Raw genomic sequence first — 16,488 nt, forward strand, 5'->3', positions numbered from 1 at the left:
TGTGTGTTTTGACTGAGGTATAGGAATAAGGCTAGAAAAGTTTTATTTGATTGTAAAGCCTTTCCTAAGAGTGATTTAAGAGGGGATAAAATAGGGAAATGAGCCTGCTTTGCTCCGATTTGGAGAAATAAGACAGAGGAAGGAAAAGGTCATGCTGCTGGACTGCTGGAGGTAGAAGGGAAGAGTGATGGCACTGCAGGAAGCTGTGTGGCATTGCTTCTCCCTCAAACCCCACTGCTGGCTAGCTCCTGCATCACGAGGCTTTGCCTTGATGCCAGCTCTTCCTGCACTGGTTCCCTAACGTGCAGAAATGCAGGAGGACTCTGTCTTTCTCTGACTGTAATGCACTGAACACACCTTACACTTCAGAGTCCATCCTCTGGTGGCAGTTTTGCTGTGACTGCATTTTGAAACTGTAGGTGCTCTCTCAAAGATTCAGGAAAATCCTCTGCAGAAGCACTTTTGAGGAGTTTCTGCTTTCCCATATACATGTTTTTTTCATGTCAGAAGCAGAATCTTTCTCATATAACTTTTTGTCTGTTGCTGTGATTAAGCCTGCATTGTTTCTGACATTATCATTCACATACTGAGCATTATTAAATTGAAGATAGAGATTGAGGGGCTCATACAGGCAGCTCAGAAGCCAGGAAACATTTAGGGGTGCCGTAATTGGTGGAATCATAGATATTTATGCCCGTAAAAGATCCTAAAGTTCCCAAACAGCCTCTGTACAAGTTCCCTTTCTTTTCGTGCCTGGATTTATTTTATATTGGCAGTGAAAAAAATCAATCTAGTCATGTTTCAAAGGTGTTGAGAGGGAATCGGCTGCTTAATCATGGCAGCACCGGGAAGGAGCAGCAAAGCTTGCTTCTCTACCGCAGAAGAAAATGCTCCAAGCAATCCCGTGGTTCACTTGAATGTCAGCTGCCAAAACACGTAAGAAATATTGACAAAGAAAATTAAAAACTATACCCAAAGGCTACTCCCCGCTGAGCACACGAGACCATGGTCTGGCAGCTCTGGGCAAGGAGCGCTGTGGATCTCGGAGCTGCTGCAACACCACTGCTGGGCGCGGGGAGCCAGCATCTGGTGGGGCTGAGGGCAAGCGAGGGCACCGCGGGGAAGCTCCGCTGCAGCGAAACAAGAACTTCTGAAGGGACCATAAAAAGTTAGGCACTGGTGTTTGCTTTGCTTTTTCACTGCTGTATAGTATGTCCTGTGATCTGTGCAATGGTAGGAGTGATGGAGTGTTTGGGAACACTGGAATCATTTTGTAGTTTGTCTAGGTCGAGTATAGGCTTGAGATTGTAAATATTGAAGTTATTCAGTATTCCCTGTTGTCCTCATATATAGTCAGGCCATTAGCACATGTTTTTATTCTTCAGAGGCATCAGAATCTTCCATACATTCAGAAATAGATCCACAGAGTAGTGCACATAATCAAAGTAAAGCTTATTTCAGGCTAAATAAACAGTGTTCAGAATTACTAAATTGCTCGGTTGGCTCCGGCGATGACTCATAAGGCTATGTGTTTTAATGTATGCAGCTCCATAAAAATGAAAATAAAACTTGGAGATTCATCATTAGATTTAGAAAACAATGTTTAACAGATTTATAGAAGGAGGATATTGTTCCTAGTGAATCATTCTAGACTGGTTCCAGGTCACGTCCTTTTAAATGACACGGAAGGGGTATAAATTGTACCCGTCATAGTGCTCAAGTTGTCTAGAAACATCATAAAGTTGGGATTTGCATATAATAAGTGCTTGAAGGCTAGCAGATTTTTTGACAATTTACAAAGTAGCAGGATGTAAACATGCCAGTAGTGGCAACTTCAGCCTTTTGAAAAGTATGAATTAGATATTAAAAAGGGGAAGGAGGAGTTTGGGAGCATCCCATCCCCTTCACCTCTTTTTGCTCGGGCCCCTCCATCTGCCCCACGAGGCCCCACAGGGACTGTGTGGGGCAGGTGGTGACTCTCTGAAGGGTGAAGGCCAGCATTTTTGGGGAGCTGCTGATCAGCGACAACCTTTGGCTGGGTCAGCGCCGATTTGCATCGCCCAGCTGCCGTGTCGTCTGGGAGGAAGTGGGATTGCTGGAGGTGTCACCCGCAAGCTCTTGGGTTTCGCTTCCCCGCTGAGCTGCAGGCCCCTTGCCTTGCGTCTCCTGCCACAGCAGCCTGGGGGAGCGCCGTCAGGTGTCCTCTGGGGGGGCAGTAAAATGGTAGAAGACCCCGTCGGTTTAGGAGCTGCCACCTCTTTGGTTTGCTGGTAGTCACCGTAGTATCGGTACGCCGCGGTGTGCTGCTGGAGGTTGTATTTTTACAAGCATCACGGAGTCAGTGGCTGCAGGATCGGTCTCAGGGAGCGTGAGGCTGCACCTTGCACAGAGACCTGACCGTGCTGTCGGCTGAATCGTTCTTTGCCTACTCCATGACCTCCAGAAGTTTAATTATAGGGATGCTTCGGTGTCCTCCTTCCACAACTGTATACTATCGCTGTGAAGAGCTGCATAGCCATCGGGTGTCACCCCAATGTGGAGCAGCCTTGTTAATGTGCTTTCTGTCCTTTAATTTTCAGTGCTCTGCTTTAATTGCAGGTGGCTAGGGAGAGAAGGGGCAACCTGATCTGGGTGCCACTGTTGAAGTGTCTGGGTCAGACCCCTACTCTGGGAGAGACTTTAGGACTCTTAGTTTATCAATTCTTTGTTTTTTTAGTTAACAAGATGAAGAGAATTTGCTCCTCATCCTACAAGTTCAGCTGTGCTCTGACAGCCCTCAGCCTTCTAAGAACATTTTCACGGGCCAAATGAGGTCAGCAGCAGCCTCTGCACAGTGAGTTTGTGCTCTGATGTTCAGAGGCACCTGTTGAGGGCTTCTGACTTCCTCTGCCCTAACAGTGTGGATTATCCCTCCTGTGGGGCCAGTGTTTTTGGGTGGCCCAGCGAGTGAGAGGCCAGTGGCTTTGGCATGTTCCAGGAGATGACATTTTTTGGAGCATGATCTTGCAGGCTGACGATGAACCATGAAACATTTGCAGCTGTTCGGTGAGCGGAATGGTCATACCTCTAAAGAGTCTGAGGGCACGGAGCACTTGGGAGGAGTGCTCTGTTTTGGGACTGTGGGGTTTGAAAGGGAAGGTGTGGACTCCCAGTAATGCAGCTGATGAAAAAACAAAGTGTTGCTGTTGCTGAGGCTCAGAGGAGAGTAGAAGCAATACAGCTCTCTGTAGTTGCTGCACAGCCAATATCTTTATTTCTGCGTAGTCACCTAAGACCTCGGATACACAAAGGAAGCAGGTCTGAGCAAGGAGGTGCCTCTTCTGGTTTGTAATGCAACTGCTCCTTGGCACCGAACCATGCTGCAGTTGTTGACGTGAGTTATGAGTTACTCCGCTGTTGGTGTACAGTGGCAGGGGGGTAGTGAAGCACAAATGTGACTGTTCTGTTTGTCTTAAACAATTTGGAAGTCCTCTGAGTCTCCTTCATAATTCGTTTCATTGAGTCGTTGGCTGAAGTAGTTGAGAGCAAGGGGAGGGGGAAGCATTGCAGTGTTACCGAGGAAGGTTTGGTGCTCCGTGCAGAGAATCACCAGACCATGCTAAGTTACCAAGGTTGAAAGTCTGTGGACTTGAAACCTTAATCGATGGCAGTGCCTCAGGCACTTAATGAAAAGCTGAATTTAAGAAATGTCTCCATTATGTCCAGTGAGATCCAGAAGGTCCTGAGTAAGCTGAAGACTTCAAAGGGTCTCTTCTGGGGGTGGTCAGAAGCGGCCACCTCCTGAGGAATGTTGCTCAGGGCTGAAACGCAATCTCAGAGTCTCCAGACTGCTGCAAACAGAGACATTAAAATGCCGCATGGTCTTAGGGTGTTTTGTTACCGTTCGTGGTCAGTTATGGTTTTAAAGGCAATCATAGCCTTCAGGGCACTGAGGTTGTGGTAAATTGAGTGGGGAAACTACTTGTTCTTCACAGAAATGATAAATGCTGCTTTCTGTTCCACCAGCAGTTGGGACAAGTGCTTGGTTGTCTATTCATTTGCTTTGTTTGGTTTGTAATAGCGTAGCTGATTAGCTTGTCCCCTTGAAAAGCTAGTTAATTGTAGGTAGGAGTGTATAAAAAAGTACTGCTGAGGCGTACTGGGGGGGTCATCAAATCATTGTATGCATCCTTGGTTCAGCAGCGCGAGCAACGAAGGGAGGTGAGCTGCTAATCCTGGCAACGGGGTTTCCTTCAGGAATAAGTCTGAGCTCGGTACGTGCTCGTGCTGTTGTCCTGAGATCTTAAATGCTGTCGTGCTTATGAATAGGTTGCCCTGAAAGCCTAATATCTAATGGTTGTAATATCATTAAATACGCTAGGGAGGCATGGTTGGGTGTTCTGATATTTAACTCGTGCCTCTGATCTGTGATAACACCTGTGAAATACCTACTGGATGTGTTTGTCCCTCCTCTCTCAGCTGCCTGCAGCTCCTGAGTACCTTCACGTAGCTGTCCACGTGCTTTATTCAGCCCTGGAATTTAAAACAGTGGATCATACATGTGAAATTAATTAGCGAGTCATAACGTCTCGGTTCTGGTTAGTGAATATTTTAGAGGAATTCAATTAAGATTCTTAAATGTAAGGCTAGTTTATCAAAAATAGAAGAGCAAGGATGTGAAAAACCCTCTCAGCTGTGAAGTGCTTCTAATACAATAAAGGCTCTTTGACTGAGCAGAGCAATGCACAATAATTAGATGTGCCATATCAGCCATTGGAGAATAGTAAAACCCTTGCAAATAATTTGTTGTCAGGCCTGCTGCTCCCATCTCCTCCGTGTTTTTGACTTGAATGTCCGCCTGGGAGAGCGTAGTGCATTTTTGTCTTAATCTGCTGGCGTTCTGAGCTCAGATGCACTGGGGCATGGTATTTTGAAGGTAAGAGCACATGCTAAAACTGCACCGGTGACAACACAAGCACAGGAGGAAATGAAAAGCTCAGCCTCTTAATTTCCCCTCTTCAGCACGTCGCTGGTGACTTTGGTTTCAATCTCTCCAGGAGCTCAGCAGCTCCTGGATTAATGCCCACGTGAAGATATGGATCAGAGGGACCAGCACTTTGTGTGCTTGAGTTTTACCATGCCTTGCCTACCCTGAAATGTTTATTGTCTGTGTTATCTCTTCCTTAGGAAGAATTAACGGAATTGAGGGAAAACTTAGGAGAAATGGTCTTTGTGCAGCCCAAAAAACCTCTCTGGGCATGTAACGAGCTACTGGGGTGAATGAACGAGACCATGTTCCTTGGTTTTATGAAGTAGAAAATCCAGTGTGCGGTTTCTAGATGTTTGAATGCTGTTTCAGGCTAGCTTTAGTAACTTCCCTTATTTCTGAATGAGTCTCAGACCTATGGAATTGATGTCAGTCTGAGCTGCAAAACACGTGGGGTTCGTTCTGCCCCAGTGAAATGCTGAAATGCCGTCACAGCAAAGGTGAGCTCGTACTCGCTCCCCCTGTGAGCCTCCGTCCTCATATAGAGCAGTCCTGAAATAACCCTGTAAGAAGCACCAGTGATGTCAGCTAGTACCTGTAGCTGTCGAGGTATAATTTTGCCCTTTGGCTACCCAGCAGCAATTAAAAGCACTTGGATGCCTGTGCCAGGAAGGTTTTATATGTGGTCAGTTCTTGCACTCGGTGACGCTCGAGCACGCTGCCACCGATCCCTGCAGCTCCTCTGCCTCGCTCCCCAAATGCAGGGACACTGCTGGGGGCATTTTGGGGTGCCAAAGCTCTGGTGCCCTGCTGAACAGGGCACTGGGCACAGCCAGGGTCTTCCTGCAAGGCTCAGGGCCAAGCAGGGCAGTGTCTGGCTGCAGCACAGCTATTGAGGCTGCAGCTGCCCGGACGGATGGACAGACAGCAGCAAACCCTGGTCAGGCAGTTGGTAATCCTGCCCTTCCGAGGCATTTGTGAGGAAACGGAGCTGAAAAGCCGGCTTTCATTGCAAGCTCGGGTCGGACAGCCTGCCCTGTCAGTAGGCACAGGCGCAGGTCAGCCCCTCGTCCTGTTGTGTTGCAGTTTCCAGTAAGTGGTTTTACATGGTCATGTCCCTAACCGTGGTCAAATCCTTCTCCTGTCTGGAGTTCAGCTGTTCTCAGGCTGCTGGCCAGTGCGAATTTTCCTGGCCTGTGCAGGGCTGTGAATACGGGTCTTGAGAATAAAGTTGAAGAAGAAACTACTTCTCAGCTGTTCGTAGAATGCTTTTTTTATTTTTTAAAGCCTCCGTGTGCTTTTAAGATTTGTTTTAGAAGCACCTTTTCAAAGGCCTGTCTCATCCCCTTCTTTTTCCCCTACAAAGCGTGAAGCCTTAGAAACTTCTGAGTGTTTAAGGGAAAAACAAGCCTGAAGACATCCTCTGTAGCAAACTTTGTGGCCTTCTCAGCCCCTACACAAGCGATCATATGAGCCAAGATGTAAGGGCAGCACGTGATCTGTGCCTGTGCTGTTAGGTGCTCCTGTTATATAAGAAGAAGAATTTCTCATAAAGCCAAGAGAGGGGTTGACATGGGCAGCTGCAGTTCAGATTTAGCTTTTCTTCTTGCTCCAGGCTCTTGTTTTCTGCTACTTTGTCTGTATGGGCAGTATCTTTTGAGGAGCACTGCTGCCTTCTACCCCTGTGGAAGAGCCAGGCTTTGGAGGCAAAGAGTGCACAGAGCAATTCCTGCTGTGCTGTTTGTTATCCAGGCTTTAATAGGGTCAGCCGAGGCTCTGAGCTGCCTCGAAACTCTGCTTTCTCAAAAACACATGAATTCATAGAGTCATTAAGGTAGGAAAAGCCCTCCAAGACCATCTGGTCCAACCATCCCTCTACCACCAACGTCACCACTAAACCATGTCCCGAAGCACCACGTCCAGCCTCTTCGTGAATGCCCCCAGATGGTGGCAGTCCTTGTTTTTGTGCAGTGTTTGGGGTTCTCTTTGAAAGGAATTAGTGTGCTTCTCCAGCTGACCGGGGAGAAGTGGCATCGTGCTGCTCAGAAACGGTTCCATCCAAACCAAAACCTGTTCAGTTCAACAGAAACGGTGGCAAAATGTTAAGAAATGGGTTGGCTTTCATTTGGAAACCTTGCTTCAGCAACATCAAAACATGGCATTTAGTTTGCTTCGTTCGTCTGAGCACACACTTTAGTTTAGCTGGATATTTAATATTTCATGCATTGTCTGTATTGCTGCACGTCCTAAAGGAAGGCGCCGTCATACTGAAGTAATTTGGCATCGCCGGAATAAATATGTAAATATTAATGAACTCTTAGAGTTCCGAATTTCCATCTTGTAAGGAATGTTTACAACTGAAAGCGAGAGCAGTTGGCAAAATACAGGCATTTTGTGGAGTTTTACTGAATACTGGAATTGTCTAAATTCCATTTTGTGGCTTTACAGTTATTCACTTGCTGCATTTGTTCCCAGCAGTTTTGATGTCATTTTTTTCTTGTATTTTTATGTAAATATTTTGAGGAAAAGGGCATAAAAGAGATGTGTGGTTGCCTTCTGAAAATATAAATATTACTGAACTTAAGGAACTTTCTAGCTTTCTTGTTTATTATACTAGATTTTGGCGTGGATTATTTTTCCTGGTGTTTAAAAATAATGGCAAAAGAATAACCAATTTACTCATTTTTTCTGCCGTGGCAAATTTGTCTTCTCTTGTTTTATTCTTTCCTTTAAACCTGTGAACAATTATGCTAAAATATGCAACAAAAACAGTATAAAATAAATATGCCTATGGTTTAGATAATGGACTCTGTAATGTATTATTTAAACAGATTGTCCATGGTGTTGTCTTGCAACGTGGAAAAAAGAGAAGAGCCGGGAGAAAATTTCTTTGCTTTAATATTTGCTTTTTGCAGTCTAAGATGAAATATTTATCGCGAGAGGCTTCTTTGCGCCCAGCAGCCAAATGCCATCAGCAGACACCTGGTGTCCCTTTATTGGTATCGGGGGCAGAGCGAGGTGCTGAGGACCTTTGGTGCCTTTGCCGAGGTGCAGGATCCCCGCTGAGCACCACTTGCTGCTGGGGAGCTGAGCCCGGCCGTGCCGTTTGCCCTGCAGAAGAGGATGGGCAGCGCCGACGCGTGGCTCGGGTGCACCGCTCCCTTCCTCCTGCACGACTCCTTTTTGACGAAGGGTGAGTTGCTTCCAGAAGCCCAGGTTTTGTTTTCTCTCCCGGTGGAAGGCAGCCAGCCTGCTGTGGGGCAGCAGCCGTGCCAACACTTGCTGCCTGCGCTGCGCCCGGCGAGCTGGCAGCTGCCGAGCCCTGGGCTGCTCGGGCATCATGGGCGGTGCGTGCCAGGGACATAGCGTGTCCAGGAGACACTGGGCTTCTTGTGCACGTGCAGCTCAGCCTAAAGAGGCCTGGCGTTTCCCAGACACACTGAGCTCCTGCTCACGCTGTGGTGAGGAGGCTTGCACGTGCACAGGACACGGTGGATTTCTGGATGCCCAACCGGGACTGTTTCCTTGGCAGAAAAAGAGGTTGGACCTGGAGAAACTACACGTATTGTAGCCTACTCTCCCTGAGTATGGAGAGAGGATGAAGGAATAAAGAGATGCACCAACCTTCCTTTCTCTTAGACGCTTGAAAGGCTTTACTCAGGAATGTTTTGAATAGAGGAAGTTGCAAAACAAAGGCTGGAAACTCAGGTCTCTGATCCCGTGGGCTGGCGAATAAAGGTTAGAGAGAGAGAGAGGATTTAGGATTCACCCTTTCCTATCTTATTGTCTTCCTTTCTTTGTAACGTGTTAGACTTTAGGTACCCACCTGGTAAAAGACCTTGCACTGCCTGTGTTCGTGCCTTGAGTGTTGAAATTGTTAGAGTACTTCCCTGTTGGCACAGGGATCTGCACCTGCAGACACTTGTGCGATCAGGTGGGGGCTGAGCGCTTTGTAGGTTTGCAGAGCCCCTAATAACGCATCCGTGAGGCTGGTCAGAATGGCAACAAATTCCTCGTGTGTTCGTGTAATGTCGTTTGACTTCTTCCAAGATCACAGATCTTTGGCCAAGAATGAAAGAAAACGTCCCGTCAGCCCAGGGTGCATCTCGGTGCTGTGTGGCACTTGTCCTGTCTGCCCTGCAGGTGGGTTCTGAGTGTCCATGAAGCAAGGCAGCTCGGCTTTCTGAGCCGTGGGAGCTGCAGCACCCTGAGCTGGGTACATTACAGAGTCCTGGCCAGCTTCTCCCTTTTGATGTGATTGGTATTAAAGATAGCTTTTGTGTTGCAAAGCTGGGCTTCCAGGCTGACTCCAACAGGCTTGGCGAAGGCAGCGCTGAGCTCTCCCATGGGGCTGGGGCCGAATGGGGACTGTAGGCGCCAGTGGGGTTTGGGATGGGGACGGTGCAGTGACTATTAATGGGGAGCGCGGCCGGCTGTGTCCTGCTGTGTGTAAACACTGCCCGAACTTCCAGAGGGGTGGTTCCTGCCCATTCCTGGTGCTTGTGTGCCAGCAGTGGGTTTTCCTTCCTTTCTGGCTTCCTTTCCTGCCAAGCAAGCAATGTGAATGTCATTGTGCAGCGCCCTGTTACCTGCACTGTGTGCTTGCTGCAGTCATTGTGCGATGGGAGAAGTCCCCAGGATCGCAGGGTGCGTGTTCACTCAGGGATCTCCTGCAAACCTGGGCAGGACTGGGAAGAGAAATGGGGAAGCTGCTGCTTCGGCATTTTTCACCCCCTGGGGCAGGCTGCCGCTGTCTGTGCTCTTCCCTAGGTGTTTGCAGAGGGCTGGGGCTGGCTCCTGGCCGGGCTGCCGAGGAGGGTGATGAGGAGGAGGAGGAAGAGGACAATGTCTGTGTTTGTGCATCAGCACCCGCTGAAGGAAGCCCTATGAGCAAGCAGGGTTTGAAAGCCATGAGATGACGGAGAGCTTTGCCTCTGGATTTCTTTTGTTTTCCCCATTATTCTCTCAACTTTATCTCTGTTTACCATCAGTGTAGCCATTCATTTCTGCAGATGGGCTTCTGAGGCTTGGTATTTCCAACCCGCTTGCTCGGGGCTGCTTTGCATGGGTGCTGGTGCTTTTACGTAACTGGGCGTGTGCATGGAGCTGGTGATGAAGCACAACAACAGCACTCTTGAGGTTTGGCAGAAAATAGTTTCTTACGTTATTACTCTTGACTTTTTCTTCTTGGCAAAAACAAAAGGAAGCTTTAGCAGGTAGGAGGTTGCTGCCTTGCCACAGAAACATGTTCTCACGTACGGCTGCTGCAAGGGCAAAACCACCAGCTGGACCCAGCCCTAAGCGTGGCCAACGTTTGCTGTCCCAGTTAGCAACCAAAACCCTGCTCTCGTTGATCACGAGACATGAATATTATTAACCTTACACCACTCAGCCTTCTAATCAGTGCTGATTGCTGGCTTTCTTAAACCAATTTTTTTTTGGGGGGAAGGGAGGAGGGACAGAAAAAGCTGGTAACCGAACTAAAGGGGAATTTCCAAAGAACTCACCATTAGCCTCTCTTTATTTTTTAAAGCCCCTGTGAAACTGCAGGGACAAGGTTATGTGAAAGATGGGCACCTTGGAAAATGATGTCCGGTATGGCCAGATCAGTGAAAGGGAAGTGATGAGCAAAAGCCAAACAGGCCAGCGAGCGTGTCCACGCTTGACAAAGCTGGGCTGGAAATGCATTTCTAATTTAACTCAGGCAACCATGTGTGCCAACCAGGTCTTTAAAAATAATTATTTGCTGTGGTTTTGTTTTTTGCTTTTTTTTTTTTTTTTCCCCCAGTCTTTTGCCCATGGTGTCATTTGTTTTACCTCTTCAAAGTGGATGTGAAGTGCTAACAGCAACGTGATGGCACTCACCTTGCGCTCGCTTGCTTGCAAAGTGGCAAAAAAGAATCAGTGCTGGGGAGTCAGTCCCTAAAGGCAGCTCTCTGACTGGTTTCAAAACCCCTTCCCATTTGGTATTTGGGTTTCTGTAACCTTTCTATTATTGAATATCATTATTTTCTTGTGCAAACTGATGTCAAAAATATGTATTTTCTGTAAGTTTCAGTGGTACAAACTAGAAAGCACTCCTGCAGTGCTAATGCTAAGACCAAAAGAAAGTAGCCTGCCGGCATTGATGGTAGCTGGGTTTTTACATTAAGGTGAGTTCTGAAGTCTTTTAAACCTCCTGGGTTTTGAGGAGAGACAACACTGTAAAACTAATGAAGTGGAGTTGCCTGGAAGTTTGTCCTTTCTTATCCCATTCTTCACCTCTGTCCTCAGCTGTCTCAATTCCTTTGTGTGTCCTTTAGGGTCTCTGCTAGTGTGTGTGCCCACGGCCACCACCTCTGCTGCCACGCTGGGGCTGGCTGCAGGTGTCCGAGCCCTCTCTGCCACCCTCCTCTCCTGTGGGTGTCAGGTGTGTCCCCCCAGTTTTCAAAAGCACTTAGGATTTTAATCATCTCTGTGATTTCTGCCTGTCAGTTCTGGTTGACGTGGGCTGGCAGGAGAAAACATGGGTGGATGCAAGGGCAGCACAATTGTCTAAACCCAGCTCTCTCAAGAGAGCAGGCTGAGCTCTTTGATACCGGAGGAGAGCTTGCAGCTCTCTGTAATTTCATGTCCCTCCCTGCACCCGAAGGTTCAGAAACCAGAAGGCAGTACAAAACACGCAGGAGATGGGTTTGCCCAGCATTTGTGATATTTAAATATGTGCATTGGCAGTGCTGCAGGGTTTTAGCTGGCCCTGCAGATTTTTTCTCCCGTGCTTATTACCAGATTTCTCCTGAGGAGCAATGAGCTGTTGGTGGTGTATTTTGGCATCTGGATGTGGATGACAGAATATGCAAGGAAGCTGCAAAAGGAAGTTATTTTGAAACTGGTGGATGGTTAAACTTTCAGAGTCAGATTTAATGTGAACACAACTAGAAGATGTTAAGGCAGGGGTGCTGGTTTTTTAAGCTTGCGTTATACACGTAAAGCAGGTTATAGATAGGCTATTCAACATTTCTCCAGCCAGCTTCCTGCATTAACTGGATGCTTCGTGGAAAGCTTAGGTTGTTTTGCTGTTCTGTTCTGTTTTTTTCTCCCTTGACAGCTGCTTTGTGATGGGCTGCAGCTGGCTGGACAGGCTATTGCAAGCGAGCAGATAGCATTCGGAGCTGGGAAAAGGAAAGTTGGGCTGGAGACTGAATCACAAGAAGGGTTCTGGTGCAGCTTCACTGACGCTTGTGGTTTCCTGGGCTGAGCCAGAGGATTTCGATCTTACAGTTTTGAAAATCTGTGTGTGCATGCACGCGTTTGTCCGTGCTGCCTTGGACCCCATGGTGTTTGGTGTTGTGCAGGTTTGCAGAGAAGCCATTCCTGCCTGGGAGAGTTTGATATGACATACGTGAGTGAGAGGAAAGGGATCGAATGCATGTGCCAGTGGACGTGTGCATGTCTGTAGCCGGTGAGGACTGCAGGTGGTGTTCCCATCCTGCTGGCTTCAGTGAGGCAGGAGCACGCCCAAGAGCTCGAGGTGCTCAGCGGAGGGCTTCGAACCGCTCCGAGCTGAGTAACCCGGGCGGGTTGACACGGGGCAAAGCAACGAGACCAGAGTTCAGAAATCTGGTAAAGCTCTTCAGCGGTTAATACAGGAAACGCTCGGTCCCTTTGGTGACCGACTCTTCAAAACTTCAAGCTGCTGCTTGTGTTCTGTGCATGCTGGCAGTTGCCCGTCTGCATTGCTTAAGGGTCTGCGGTTCTTCAGCTGTGTTGTGTTCAGCTATTTTGGTGAAATTCTTCTGCAGGGGCGGTTTTGTGTTTGCTTGTTTTTCCACTCAAGAGCTCACCGTTCGTTTCTGCTGTGATTGACTTCGATCCCTGCAGAAGATTGGAAGGCAGGGCGTTGGAAGGGAACTGCTCAGAGCTGGTGAGGAGCTGCCTACGCATCTGACCCACGGTGTGCCTGAGCAGGGCCTCTGCTGCCCGCTTCCGCTGCCTGAGGCTGATCAGGTCAGCTGAGAAAAAGGAACACCAAAGCTCTGCTCAGAGTCAGATTTTTCTGTAGGAAAGTGGACTTGGAAGCTCTCCCGTTCCTTAATTACAGAAGCAAAGTTTATTTTGCTTTTAAGAATAATTAGGTAGTCAGGTTTCATTTTGGAGATCAACTTGACATGGAAAATCTTTCCAGACTTTTAATTCCTACTCCCTTGCGTGTTGTGGACCACCTGGCCAAAAGGATTTTAGGAGGAACAGGAAGATGCTTGCATGATGAGTGCCGTGCACTTCATCTCTTGCATTCAGAAGTCTGGCAACTAATGTATTGTCTTACAGACTAATTGTGCCCACTAACTCCCTGTTTCTTTTTGGAGATGGTGCACTGGGACCAGATGAGAAGACACCAAGAGGAGATGCTCTTTTTTTTTTTTTTTTTTTTTTTTTTCATTATGAAATGCTCTGGGAGAGCTTGTGTATGTGTTTGAAAATACACCCCAAAAATCAGACCTGCTGAACTCAACAGCGGTGCTTGGTGTATTTTGCCTTCAGGAGTCACCTCAGGTAAAGGGTAGGAAGTTATTTGTCAGAGTCCTGAAGGGAAAGCTCGGAGACCACAAGACAGAGCCAGGTAATGCCAACCAGGTTCTAGCATTGGGCTGACCCCATCCTGCACAGAACCGCATAAAGACACGGGTACCCATGCCTCTGCTATCTGTGTAAGGAAGACACCACCAGAAATGGAGTGAAAAAAGTAAATCACCATTAAAATTGTTACAGCTCTCATCATCGAGGCTGGAACTGTCTGAGCTGTGCTCCCTTACTGGCCTTTTAAACAAGCAAACAAAAAAACCCTAACAGCAGCACAGTTTTACCTTGTGCAGAACCTTATTCATGCTGTGCCTTACATGCAAGAGGAAATTCAACTCAATTACATTTATCATTCGCGAGAATGCTGAAGGATTTTTTTTAATCATACTTTTTAAAAATACAATGATGTAATTGCTGAGAAGTTAATGTGCCTGCAAAATCATATTTCTGTGGGGTAGAAGGCCAATAAAGCCTTGTTTATTGGCACATGTCTGGGAAGGCTGCGTTACTTACAAGGTTAAAACACAAATCCGATCGCACGAGGTTTGTAATTGCTTTGTGCAGCTCAACCTTCAGAGCTTTGCAGTGGCGGCGAGCCAGAATTCCCTCTTTGGATGCCAAAAGCCCGGCCACCCATCAGCTGACCCCAGGTCCGGCCCCGACTTCCTTGCAGCGGGCTGGGGCCGGTGAGGCGCATCCGACCGCTCGTGACTTCATCCAGCAGAGATGTGCTGCGTGTGGCTTTCCTCTAGTGCCCTGAATTTCTGTAAGCGGATGGATGTGAGTCACTGGGGTGGAGGGATTTGTACCTCTCCCTACACTTAGCTTCTCAACAAGCCTTGGTCTACAAAATGAAACCTTTTTTTTTTCTAAAACTGTTTATTTTGCTGGATGCACAGATTTTTGGCACAGCTGCTCTTTGCTGTCTCGGATCCCTGCTGGGCACTGCAGGTGCTGCATGGGACAGGCTCCTGGCCAGGGCTTCGTGGCTGTGGGGCTGCAGTCAGCCAGGCTGGGTGGCTGCTCAGGATGCTTGGCCAAGTGCCTGCTTCACTTTGGGACTTTGGGAGGGTGGTGAATATCCACTGACATTTGGGGACCATAAAGTCAGCAGTGTTTGCTGCCCCGGGAAGGAGTGTTTCTGCTCCTCCCGCCTGCAGTTGTGGCAGTCGTGTCGGCGGGTCACAGAGCTTTCAGAGCAGTGAAGGATCACCCCTGCCCCAGTTCTCCGTGCCTTTCATGTTGTTTGGAAACTTTAGGTGGCAGTAGGATTTCTACAGCATCATGCCTGCGTTTTTAACTGAATAACAAACCCTGTGGGAGGCGAGGGTCCCTTCCAGATTCCTCTGCCTGGGATGGGGGAGCAGGAGACGACAGTGGATGTTCTGCTGCACCCCAGTTTCAATAACCCGTGGACAAGACTCCTGTTGTTGTGGTTGAGTAGCGTGGTATTTTCTAAAGTGATTAGCGTTTGGCTTGATCTTGCTAATCTCAACATGAATGACCTCTTTGAGGGCGGATTTCAAAATCCCGAGAGATCCATCTCTGGTACGATCTTACACAAGCACACAGTAGCCTTGAGTGGTTCGTGTTTTGCATAACGCCGGTAATCTGATGGAGTGAGTAACTGATACTGCAGGAGTGCAGACGCTCAAATGCATGTTTGCGAAAGGGCTGCAATTCCCTCCTTTGTTTCACTTTGTTTTCCCACTGCTCTGCAGTCAGACACAGACAAACACCAGGGAAAGCAAACAATCTGCATTGCCACTTGTACAATGGGAGGAAACGGGAACTGCACAGGTTTAAAAAAAAAAAAAAAAAGGACAGAAAAACTGCTTCTGGTTGCTCTTGGGTCGTAAAGGCTGTGGTACAGTCGTTTGCATTAGGAGTAAAAAAATGTCCTTTTCCTCAAGGTTGTTGTCCAATTGAAATGACTCCTGTCCATCCCTCTCCAGCCGGCGTGGCTTGGGCTGGATTTTAAGTGATAGATAAAAATCGTATGTTCTGATCTCTTCTCTGGCTAACAGGTTGCTATTTTAGTTTACGGGAAGTCCTGTACCACTGCCGGCTTAGTTGTCTTCTACAGTGAGCTCAGTTCCAGTGCTGTTGTTTTCTTGCTTGTTTCTATAAGTATGTGACATAAATAGGAGAGCTAGGAGGAATTCCTGGGTTTTGATGGGGTTTGTGTGTTTGTTTATTTATTTAATTATTTTAATCTTACCCCCGACACTTGTAAAACTGTAAAATGTATATATATAAATTATCAAACAAGTATTTTTCAGTTTGGATGAGTGTGCAAAATACTTACGTACTTCTGGGGTGGGATAAAACTGGGGAGGGAGGGAGGGAAGCAGTGGAAGGAGCAGAATGACCTGCACAGAAATAGGGCAGTGGCATTTGCTAGGAGAGGAACGTGCTTTTCCCTGAAAACTCAAGGAGCTTTTGCTATATACATTTGCTGACGTTTGCAGAAATACCCTTTTTAGTGTGGAATGCAGTGCTACATTTTCATTTTTTGGATGCTTTCATTTCTATGCATGTACCATATATCTAATATTTATTAATTTAACATGCTTTGCCTTAAAGTTCACTGAGTGTTATTAATTAACTGGTATTCTTTATATATGCTTACAAACATATTAGATTTTACTGATAATGGTTTACAAGCTGAGTTGTGGGGCATGCTGGACAGTGTCCAGCTCCATAGGATGTCCTGTACTGAAAGTATAAATCTTGCCTGGCTCCTTGGAACATGGTGACGCAGCAAGAGGAGGGGGAACTAGCTTATGGGGGGGAGAGGAACCTTGCAGAGCACGTCTTGACTATTAACAGTATATTAATATTTATGTTGCTCTCCACTTCTCTCGTCTACATCCCCAAAAGACGCCAGAGACCTTGCAGTAGGAGTGTCCCCGCAGCTTTGTGGTGTCGGTCAGGGTAGGCTTTGTGCAGCCTGGGCTGCA

General features: G+C 47.4%; 1 protein-coding gene across 4 annotated transcripts in view; it reads left to right on the forward strand.

The window, feature by feature from the left end:
• NRK (Nik related kinase) overlaps nucleotides 1-16,488 on the forward strand; it is a 98,506-nt gene that overhangs the window by 12,613 nt on the left and 69,405 nt on the right. The window lies entirely within an intron of this gene.

Source organism: Anas platyrhynchos, chromosome 10 (genome assembly GCF_047663525.1).
Source record: "Anas platyrhynchos isolate ZD024472 breed Pekin duck chromosome 10, IASCAAS_PekinDuck_T2T, whole genome shotgun sequence".
Lineage (NCBI taxonomy): Eukaryota > Metazoa > Chordata > Aves > Anseriformes > Anatidae > Anas > Anas platyrhynchos.